At 31.1% G+C, this 12285-nt stretch overlaps 1 long non-coding RNA gene across 1 annotated transcript; it reads right to left on the reverse strand.

Moving 5' to 3' along the window:
• Positions 1-6537: 6537 nt before the first annotated feature.
• LOC107437686 (uncharacterized) lies at positions 6538-12037 on the reverse strand. Its single transcript, XR_001583281.3, has 3 exons — positions 11573-12037; positions 9132-9179; positions 6538-6713 (listed from the first exon to the last, which is right to left on the reverse strand). It is a non-coding gene; the product is annotated as an uncharacterized lncRNA (long non-coding RNA).
• Positions 12038-12285: the final 248 nt, after the last annotated feature.

The following is a 12285-nucleotide window of genomic DNA, read 5'->3' on the forward strand; positions in this document are numbered from 1 at the left end:
ATATTTGAAGTAGTGAGATTTTAAGATTTAGGTTGTAAAAAAAAAAGAAATAAAAAATGTGTGAGTTTACTGGTACATTATTCTTAATAGACTTTTCTGAAAGCTGTGAAAGTTTTCCTCAGTGTAATAGTCCGTTATATATCCGTTATAAATAATACTATTTCTAAAATTTTTTGAACGATTCACCGAAAAAGCATCAACAAGGTCAACTTTTTTAAAAAAAATGGGCTATTTTTGAGAAATTGAACACAGATTAAAGTTTCTTTATTTAAAAAAAATGTGGAAGAGTTAGCTATTACAAAAATCTCTATAATTTGCAGAAGATTGCAATAGTTTTTTAAATTTTAGGCAAAAATCTAAATAAGGCAAATCAATGTTAAGTAATGTATTCATAATTTTTGATCCATTCAGAAAAAATCGTGTCAATTATTCAAAACCATGCACAATATTACAAAAGCTTACCTCCTTTCATAATTATGACCATCAACATCGTTGTTTAGAATGCTAAGAAGAACATTCCCAAACTTAGCTTTATTATTCTTTATTTTTGGAAAATTTTGAATCTGTAATGCTCAATAAACTACTGTGGATAAGATTTTGAAAGGTTGCTCACAAACTTTTATAGTTTAATACATGCGTTTTTCCTTCTTTTAAAAAAATAATATTTAAATTAAAAGTGTAATAACATTCATAAATTTCACTAACTCAAGAGGAAATTTAATATTATCGCAGTTTATCGTACTATATGCCGTTGAAGATCTTTTCAATCTCAGATTTCATTGTTAATTTTCGTCTCTGTAAAGTGATTTAAAACAATAAGAGTAAGGTTTAAGGATACAAACCAGGATTACACTTTGAATATTTTAATTTTATTTACATTTATAGCCGTCGTTGAACAGTCGACCTAATTTTGAGTGTACAGCTACCAATGTTCAACTTCGCAGCCTTGATTTCGAACTCAATCCAGAAGACAATAAGGGAACTTCTAGGTCAAGTATAGGGATAAAACTGCGTTCGTGGACAACTTTCTCATGAAACCAACCCGCATTTGCGTTACATGTTGAAGAAAACCACGATATCCATGGATAGCCCGACAGCAAGGAGACTCTAACCGATGATCTGTCTACCACTGATGACACTTTGCTTCAGCACTGTGGTTCGGTCAGAAACGGGTTTTCGTATCGATCAGTCATTTCTGGGTTTTGAACCTTGTTCACTTCACCTGGAGATGAGCACTCTATTCCCTAAGCCTCCACGGCTCATTTTAATTTTATTAAAAAATTTCATGTAATCCACATCCTTCTACGACAAATCAAACACTTGTTTATTTCTTCACTCTCATAACTTTCCTGTCAATATAGCTATGGCATTATTCAGAAACCAGCACCGATTTCAGATCCGACTTACAATTATTATATTACTACTTACGAAAGTTTTTATTTCCTTTGCAAAAGGGGGGAGATGTGGAATGTATGTTCGCATTTTTCATCATATGGTACAGCATATGAAATTTATTTTCAATTTCTGAATTCAGAAATCGGATGAAAAACAATTCGCTTCTAACAGCAAGATATGAGGCCGAGATAGCCTGGATGGTAGGGCACTGAGTCCATGTCCAAGAGGTCGTTGGTTTGATCCCCGCCGGCCGAAGACTCCCGTGTAGTAAATGGTGCCTGATGCGCGTTAAATCTGTCAAGTCACAAAGTCCTTCATGTTCTAATAACAAATCATACATCTGGTGGTACTGATCCAGGAGTTTCCTTGTCTTCTGGGTTGGTTCAAAATTACAAGGCTACGGAGTTGAACATTAGTAGTCGTCAACCCAATAACTGAGTAGGCTATTCAACGACGGATATAAAATGTAAAATATAATAGCAACATATATTCAAATGCCTTTAGATGTTGCGAGTTTATCATTCCATAACCATTTTCTACATGATTATATTTATTCATTTTTTTAGCAAACGAGTTTCACATTAAAGATGAACTAAGAAAAATGTCTGTAAGCAATACTGGCCAATAGCCTTTGCTATACAAACATCAGTGTTGGAAGTACCGGGAAAACGAGCCAATGTATACAGATGAGCCAAAGCATGGTGACCATCCACACATTTTTCAATGAACTACCTGGATGACGTGGAGGGCACGTGTTTAAGTTTGAGTGATATTTAACTGATGCTGGAAAAGGTAAAAAAAAATATTGCATTTACTTTTGCGATTGATGGGAAAGGCTTTTAAGTGAATTTGATAGAGGATAAATCGAATTGGCTCGAACACTCGGAAAGAGTGTCTTCGGAACTGCTCGACTGGTAAGTTGTTCGCATTCTATAGATGCAAAGCAGATAAGTGCTAACTTACAGTAGTAATAAAGTAAAGTAGTGATAAATTTATGCAAAGTAGATAGGTGACGGTGAAACCGTCAGTAGATGCCAAAATGTTGGACGTTCAAGCATCAAAGAAAAAGGACGCCGGAGACTGCCTCTCGTGGCGAAACAATATCTGCGTCAAGCAGTGGCTCAGCTTACAGACCAATACAATGCAAGTCCAAGTGCAAGTGCTTCGGAACTCACAGTTCAGCGGGCACTGTTGGATATGGGATTGAGTAGAAGCCATCCCACTCGTTTATGCCTACATTCACTAACGTTATTGTTAACTACGCCTACAAAGAGCCCGATATTTCACCATGACTAAGTGGAAGACAGTTGTCTGATAGTCTGATGAATCACGATTTCTCAATCATTACTTCGATACTCGTGTCAGGGTAGGTCGTCTTACAGGAAAACAGTTGCTTCCCACATGTACAGCAGGTCATGCACAAGCTGGTGGTGATGGTATTATGCTTTGAGGGTCGTTGTCAGGGGCCTATAGTAGTGGTAAACTAGACCCTGTAATTTGCCTTCAATCTAACCATAATTGCTGCCCAGTCGCAAACATACATGTCGTTTGTTTTCCCAACTGGAAGTGGAACCTTCCAGCAGGGAAACGCTTCAATTCATAAATCTCGAATTGTGTTCGAGTAGTTCGAAGAGCATAGTGATGAATTTGAATTAACGTCCAGGCCAGGCCACCTGATCTTAATTCGATTAAGCACAGTTGGGATGTCAGAAAAAGGCAATTCAGAGATCAAATATCACCATGTCGGAATATCTCGACAGCTTAGACATTTTTTACTAACTATCTTAGGTTATCTATCATGAGCTTGTAGCATCTATTACGAAGTGAGTGGCGGCTGTTCTTAAAGTATTATTGAGAAGGTGGTCATAATGCTTTGGTTTCCCCATCTATACCGGGTAATATTGTTAAATTCCCTTTTTTTATACATAAAATTTACCGATAGTCATGGTTATTTTTAATAATAGCTAAAATTTACCCGGCAGGAATGTATTTGATATTTTAAAGTAAAGAGCCATTACCCTTAATTTTCAACATTCTTGTCCTTTTTAGGGAAAAGCACTTTATAGGTACTAACTTGCCCGGTATTCCTCTGTACTGTAGCTTTTTAAGGTGAGTAACTAGTAGTATTTCCTATACTGAGAATTTTCCTACTCTATCGTTGGTGAGAAATTCGTCACCACTTCCGGACAAAAATATTAATAAAAAATAGAAAAAAAAATATCCCAAGGGCTTAAAAATGAAATCTCCCGGCGAATAAATAAATAAATTTTTAAAAAAATTCCAAATCCTAAATTTGAAAATATAATTCGTCTGCTGTACCTGCCTCGGAAAAAATTGCAAGCATGAATTATAAACTGTTTCCCCATTTTGAAAAAAAAATCCCTTTTATTAGAAGGATGTTTTGAATTGGCGAGCTAATCAAAAATCGGTGCTAAAAAATTGCTTAGAATTAGAATGTGTAAAAAAAAAGAACTAAACAACAAATATTATGAGTTTGAAAGTGAGCTTTGGTTGAATCGTTTCCTAGTTTGTTTTTTTCTTGACATCTGCCATCACGAAATGAAATCTAATCAATTCTCTTTTCTGAAAACCAATCCAAAAAACCGTTATTATCTCGACATGAAGCCGTAGAAACCATCCTTACACCATGTTAAAGGGAATTCTTCCAGAACCGTGAATTATTTATTTTCATCTCAGTGTACTCAAGCGCGCTGAAGTGCCAAGGAAATGTTTTACGATTAAAACTTTTTTTTTTCCTTAAGAATTCACTTGATTTTACTGATTTTTCTAAAGGAGGGAGAAAGATTATACCATTAAGTATATCAGAAATAATTATGGGTTTGAGATAATTGACATTTTGTTAAATAGCACGTTGAAATAAAGAACTATGACTTATAGCAAACCCAATTTATGTTATAAATTTCCTTTGCGTAATGTATTTTTTATGTAAATTATTATAATACTCATCAATAATGGTAGCGTAAATAATCCTTATATTATAAATATTAAATAGAAATGTTAAAATAAAATGCTTTTTTTTTTCCCCCTTACAGCAAACTCTCCTTTAAATCGGAGTTTGCATTTTTACACAAAGCTTATAATAAAAGTAAAAATTACCTATTTACTTTTCACTAATTATTATAAAATTAAACTTAATTCTAAATTTAATTCTAAATTACTTTTTTTTCCTCACAGCAAACTCCTTTAAATTGGAGTTTGTAGTTTTACACAAACCGCATAATAACAGTAAATAAAACCTATTTGCTTTTTTAATAATTATAAAGTCAAAATTAAAGTTAATTCTTAAAAATGTCCAATTGGACACAGTTTTGCACAAAGCTTATAATAAAAGTAAATATAACCTATTTACTTTTGAGCAATTATAAAATGATAAATTAATTTAGATACCAATTTAAATAGGCTTATCATAAAATGTTGAGTAATAAGGTAATAATACCATAGGATTGCTAGATTAAAAGAAGCAAGAGATTTTAGTTTTCAGACTTTTATTTTGAATAATAATCAAAATTAAAAATAAAATAACAGAATAGAATATTAAGAAAGGATGTTACATAAATATGACTGGCAAATATCTTTAGATAAGAGAAAATGATTATTTTACAAGTAAACAACCACCTTAAAATGTTTTTGTTTAATATTTTGCTGAGAGTAATTTAAGAAACTTTTACCTTCATGCTGCTACATACCATGCGATTTTCTGACGAATAGGATTGCGCCAACAATAATTGCAAACTGTTTCATGCCATTATTTTTTTACATATAATGTTGACATACATTTTTATTGAATACTCTTACTAAGTAAAAATACATGTTTTTCCGTTTACAAGTCTTATCTTTAAAAAAAATGTTTTAATTTACTTGAATGACAAGTGAAAATTTCTGGCTCAATTCTTTCTAATAATCATAAATACTGTTTTTTTCGTTGTTTATTTTTAAATCTTTTCTGAGATTGTAAAAAAAAAAAAAAAAAAANAAAAAAAAAAAAAAAAAAAAAAAAAAAAAAAAAAAAAACGGAAACATCACAAATGCAATAAAGCGTTATATTTTGCATAATATACATATATCTTAACGATAAGCTATTTGTTACAGGAAAATTAAAATTATTCAGATAAAAGATTTTATTAAATTAACACCGATTTGTTTCAAAGATTCGAAATTCAATCACAGCAGAAATTGCAATTCATATGAATGAAAAGGATACAGTTTTCATTGCATCCCTTTCGCACAGCATATTGTATTTTTAAATCTATTATGCAACTTTTAAGAATTAAAATTTCAACTAAAACGAGATGCTAAATTTTAAATTTACAGAAACTGTTAAAAAAATATTTAACTTCTTGTGAAATCCAATAAAATAATCGTTAAACCATAAATCTGAAGTTTTTCTTATTTTAAGAAAATTTAAAATTGTAAAATTATCGCGTTATTTAAATTTCGTACTTGTAAGCATCCAAGAGAACAGACAGGTGTTTTTCTAAGTCTAATAAAATCCCGCTTCAGAAGCATTTTCCAGTATTTTGTTTTTCAGAATTAGTTTTGAATCGAGGAATCCATCTTCAATTTGATTCACTTGTTCTAAAATGCAAATGAGTTTCGCAAACCTTGTATTGTCATAGTTGTGATCATAACAGAGAATCAAATAAAGGAGATTACCCGAGTATACAAAAATCCTGTACCTTATCTTCTAATAAACTAGCACACGCAAACATAAACTATAAATGCGTAAGGATCTTTCATTCTGTTTTTTAAATTGCCAATAGTTTTGAACAAAACGAAAGTGCTATAAGTCTAAATGTTCAGTCCACTGCATTTGTAGATAATTGCACATTGAGTTGAATGTTTTTCTTATTCATAATTAATGATTGTAATTTTAAATGCATACGACCGGTCATTGCTGTAAGACGATTATTGCAGTTCTGATAAAAACTTCAACGCTTCCTTTCTTCTTGGCAGATTCTGGAATGATTTTACATTTTCCGACTTTTTAACCGCTTGAACTCCCAATTACTTTAAACTGTAAAAAATTATTTGAACAATTTATCTGTTGGATGAATAATTAGGAATGATAAAGTCAAAAACTAATTCAAGTTAAGTTAGTAAAAGGCAATGCGCAACAGAAAATAACTTAGAAAAGTCAATTATTTATTGCACAAATATGAAATATATACATCACGTCAATTACATAAAATATATCTATATACATAAAAGTTATAAAATAATCACAAGCCACTATTACAACACATGAATTATTTGGTAATGAGTATCATGTGAGAGCATGATAGCATCCATCTTTCAACCTGAAAAATAGGAAAAAATTATTTTCATCAGGAGTTTTCAAACTGTGCAGAAACATTAAGTTGGTAACATTCATAAATAACTTAACACGTTTTTGAGAGATCTAAGCACGCAATGGGCAAAATTAATCAATAATTTTTTTAATAGTTTGCATTGATCTCAGAGGTCAAAAGATAGTACTAGTACAAGCTCTTGCTTCACTCTAAAAATTTAACTTGGCGAGCAGATGTTGGCATTATGACATTGTTCATCCGATCTCTGTACAAAACTCTCTAACCAACTTTTTAAGACTACAAAGAAAACTGGTGAATCCCGAATCAGTTAACCAGGATCGGAGAAAGTGTGCGCTATGATCAGACACCTGATGCATCAAAGGTACATCAGGTGTCTGATCACTCTTGTTGCTGCCCTGTGGAAGTTTGAAAGAGGGATAGCAGCTCAAGTGCTGCCTACGTCGTCTAATTCTGGTTAAAATTACGCGGCAGTCCTACCATGGCCATTACAAGATATAGCTCTGAGATAGATACTTGATGGCTGGTTGAAGTGTGATCATCAGACTCCCAGCCTACACCACGAAGAATCTAATCTCGCTTCAAGCCGTGGAAGGCTTAACAAAACTAAACAGCGCTAGAAACTTAGGTCAGCGCGAAGAAAAAGAAGTAAAAATGGAAAGTATTACTGAGCAGTTACCTGATTCCTTTTAGGTGCAAAATAATTTACATAAAAGCCGAACAATAGAAATAAAGAATAGCTTTTGATTAAACTGATCTGAAATGATATCCCATACACCACAGCCATATCACCTGTTAAATAATTTTAACTGAATAAGAAGTTTAAGGACTAAAAGTAGAACAAGTCTATTAAGCTCATATACCAATGGTTTGAGTATCAAATTCAGCTCTATAGTCAGGATACACTGTACAAACATTTTCTCAGGTCTGAAGTAGTATAGCACTGTGTTATTTACACTAGACCTAGTCACACTTAGACCAGAAAAATGAGTTATTTTCAAACATCCCAGAAGATTATTCGAAAACAAGCCATCACAATTTTCGATCCTATACACAGGGCATCGCATGACTCCTCCATTTTGGCAGCCTGAAGACCTGCGTGCGAGGTCGAGCACTTAACGTTAGAACTGTTTAACCAGAACAGAAGTGGTCACCTAACCACTCACTGACCGCTGCGAGTGAAGCGTGAAAATCTGTCAACATTTCTTTCTCATAATCCTTTGAGAGATTAAATTCAATCACAGTAGAGCCATCGCCCAAAAGAGAGGTTCCCTCCCAAGATAATTTATAACATTGCTAAAAAGATGTCTAAACGTGCTTATAATCCTAAGGATGAATATGTCAAACCCTAAAACAATTTAGTCGGGTTTCCATTTTTTCCGAAAATTAACTTCTAGATATCACAAATTATCTTAAAACACAAAATCCATATCATTTTTTCTCCGAATAAGAAAATCACTTTCTCGAACCTCAAGCAACCAATTGAATCCGTTAACAACTGAGGGATATACAAGATTTCATGCCAATGGAGACTGTGTCATACATAAAACAAACCAAACAAGTACTCAAACATCGCTCAAAGAACCTCAAGACTACATAAAGAACCTCAAGACTACATAAAGAACCTCAAGACTACATAAGGAACCTCAAGACTACATAAAGAACCAAGAAATCCACCTTTCGTCCATCGCAAAATATTACTGGACAAAAGATCATAAGCTTGATTTTTCTTCACCTCATATCATCCATAAATGTATTTCAGTTGCTGACCTGGAATTTTTGGAGAGTTACTATACTACATAATCAAAAACAAAATCTCCATTGTTAATGACCTTACTGATGTTTAATATTTAGAAATCATTAATTTTTTAATTTTTAATTTTTTAGCTGTATTATTATGTCTCTGATATAACGTAACTCTTGGTAGCATTTTCATCGCTGTTTTTATCAATCCAGTATTTTATCCTACTGATGAAGACGTACCATTGCAACCCCCCGAAACACGTTTAGATTTTTATTAAAATTTTTACCACTTGTGATTTTTAACCTTAATTTTTATTAAAATTTGATAAAACTAAGGTTTTAAAATTAAAATAGTATCGAGCAGTTTTTTTTTCCGAATTAATTTTGAGAAAATAACGGTATTAGTTCTTCAGTTCTTCCCACTTTGCACGAGGATCTTAAAATGTTTAATTTGCTTAGCTTAGATATAATACAAATACCAACTTCTTCAAATATGGAATGCATTAATTTTATATCTTTCTTATCTTACACAAAGAAAATTATGCATTTTAATCTGAATGTGAAAACTTGCACCTGAATGCTGATAGAGTAATAAATATGATAAAGTTTTAATCTGAAAAAAAAAAAACGATAAGGAAAAATAAATAGAAGAAGCAAAAAACTTACCTTTAAAATGCATTGTTCCATGATAATTTCAACCCCAACATCTTTTAACTGCAACAAAAACAAATAATTAGACAATTCGAAAGAAAAAACAAATTGGTTAGGAATTTTAAATAAAAGTATTTCATTAAAAAATTCTGATTAGTATCTCATATATTGATTATAAAGCAAAATGCAAAAATTCTCAAACATAAAACGGCATTGTCACAAAAGTAAGCAATATAATTCATAACTATGTACACTGCGCAAAATAAAAAACGGACCACCTTGAATAACTTTTGATCTAATGATAAGATCTTCACGGTTTAGGAATTAATCTTAGTGGCTCAAAGGGTTGACCTCAAATATGCTAATTAATCTCTTTGCTTGGCATTAACGTTCCGCTATTGCTCCACGTCTATATAGAAAAAAGTGGTAATCTATGGTTTATTATAGAAAGAATTCTCCTTGCCACAAAGTCTATAAGGCCGTCTGGTGCTATGGAAACAAAAAGCATCACATTTCAAGGAGGCTCACTGACCCGAACCAAAACCTGTCAAATATTGACCAACCTCCTACTTGAAATAGTTAAACCTCGTAACCATAGTACCGCTATTGGTATAGATTATGACGAGAGGAGTTTTTTTTCCCTAAACAGACTATAGGACCGCTCCTTTGAACTTGAACGTAGGCAGAATTTCACAGAATGATATAAACACAGGAGGAAAACATATTTTATTATGAAAAATTTCACAATATAAACGTAGTAACTAGTTCGTTGAAAGTTATATATAACTTGAATAATGTATAATAATGCTGAATTTATTTTGATATAAAATAAATATATTGCCAAAAAAAATAGTTTTAATTCATAATTGTAAGTTATGAATTGAAAGTCACTTGCTAATATTTTTAAGAAATACATATACGATTTATATTTATTTGTGATATTTATTTACAAATATTAGTTTACAAATTAAATCGGCATTTTCAGTAAATATAATAGCTAACATGCTATTATGCAGTTCATTATTATATAAATTATTTATTAATTATCTGATTTTATTTAACGAGGAAAAAAAGAGTTATTTCGAGAAAACACTGTCTGATGCTATATCATTCATTGATATTGAAAATTTACTCATATACGTTATTTTAATTTAAGTTCGTTGAAAGTTTTAATTAGGAATTTTTAGTAAAATTATGAATATTTTCTAAGTTATTTTTTCTTATTCATTGAAACAAATGCAGATTTACAATGAAAAAACAAATGTATACAAAAAAATAATGTATTATACAGTCAAAACTTACTTTATATATATATAGATAGTTTCTGATTACACTTAAAAAAGAATACAAAAAAAGGAAAACTAATTTTATTCATAAACTAAACCCAAAATCACAGAAGGTAGATAATTTAAAATGCATCCATCTGTTGACCATTGAAAGAACTACAAATAATACTATTAAAATTTTATTAACATTAAATACATGCATATTTAGTAGAAACCGCTGATTGAAGACTTAAAACTTAAATATTCGATATTGCAGGGTATTTCTAGATCACATCTCTAAATATGCAGTTTTATATTTCATGTTCAAAAAAAAAAATTTTTTTAAAAGTACAAGGAAGAAGAAAAAGCGAGGAAGAAACCAATAAAAACCTATTGAAAATTGTCAAATCACTAGTGAGAAAGGAGATACAAAAACAAAACCAGTTTAACTGCCTGTGTTTCTAAAAATTGCCTTTCGACTTCTGCTTCCTTTGGAAATCAGATTTTGGCGTTTTTAGCTCCGTCTTCTTAACTAGTCATTCGTAATACTTCGATAGTGTCTTTGTTTTTTCCCTGCTTAAATAATTATTTGCAATCCTTAAATAATTATTTGCAATCCTTAAATAATTATTTGCATTCCTTAAATAATTATTTGCATTCCTTAAATAATTATTTGCAATCCTTAAGGTTTATAATTTTTTAATAAGTATTCCAAAAATATAAATTGCGGGTGATTATTACATAATACACCGTGTATAAAATAGTTAGAATTAAAAAATATTTTGGAATGAGCCAATTTTAGTACCAAATCAGCGGAGAAGATTACCAAACATTGCGGGAGAGTTTTTTGCAATCATACTAATGATAAAGCCTTTCCTTTATATTGGTAAAAAACGAGAGAACTTTGGTTGAACTGTTTTTCTCGATAGTAAATTTAAAAAATATGCTTTTATTTTTTGAAATTGTTTTTTTTTTAAACCTACACATTTTAACCATAAATAAAATCAATAAATAAATCTAATCACTAATTACATACTATGATTATGACCGTCAAATATAAACAAAAACACTGACAGACAACAAATATTATTATATAAAATCTTACTAATAATAGTAAGACGAATAAGCAACATACATTACGAAGAAGCAACATAAGTTTACGAATAAGCAACATTCAACTCATATACTCACGTTGACGCCTGTACATAGATTTTAAATCTAAACTGTCCGGTAGTGGTCTTATAAAATCACAACAAATCTGTACCACTTTGTCAGATAAAACAGCACACGGTACTATTAAACCCAATACCTTCAATATTAAAACCAATGTATTCGGATCCATCTTTATTTCCTTAAGACTTTTGTCACTTTCAAATAAAATAAATGTCACTCGCTCAAACTAATAAAACGTCAAAGTCAAGCTCAAAATTCGCGCTTTGCTATGTTATAATTGTTTGAACAAGTTACATTCGTCAACCTTGGCGAGAGAAATTAGAAAACTATGACTCGTTATTTCTTGTATTTACATACAAGTAATTTTGGGTAGTTTCTTATAGATTGCCAGAACAAATTTGTTAGGTGGTTGGTGCGACTTTGTTGACACACCTGCTCTGGTGTGAGAATTAAATAGTTTCGTTCACAAATTTGTTGTGAAGAATTATAAAAATATGTTTCCGGGTCTAAAAGTTACTGAAAAAAAATAGGACATTAACTTGGTCAAGGTCTTTTTTCTTCTAAAAGCAGAATAATACATTTTGAAATGATGTACAGCTTTTGTACTATTTGACTTTATTTGGATTGCATTGGTGTGCGTGAAAAGATTTTTGCGAACAATGTTCTTTTATATTTTGATTATTTGTTTATTTATTAAATACCTCTAACTTTGTATGCACATTTGACAAGTT

The sequence above is a fragment of the Parasteatoda tepidariorum genome, chromosome 10 (genome assembly GCF_043381705.1).
Source record: "Parasteatoda tepidariorum isolate YZ-2023 chromosome 10, CAS_Ptep_4.0, whole genome shotgun sequence".
Classification (NCBI taxonomy): domain Eukaryota; kingdom Metazoa; phylum Arthropoda; class Arachnida; order Araneae; family Theridiidae; genus Parasteatoda; species Parasteatoda tepidariorum.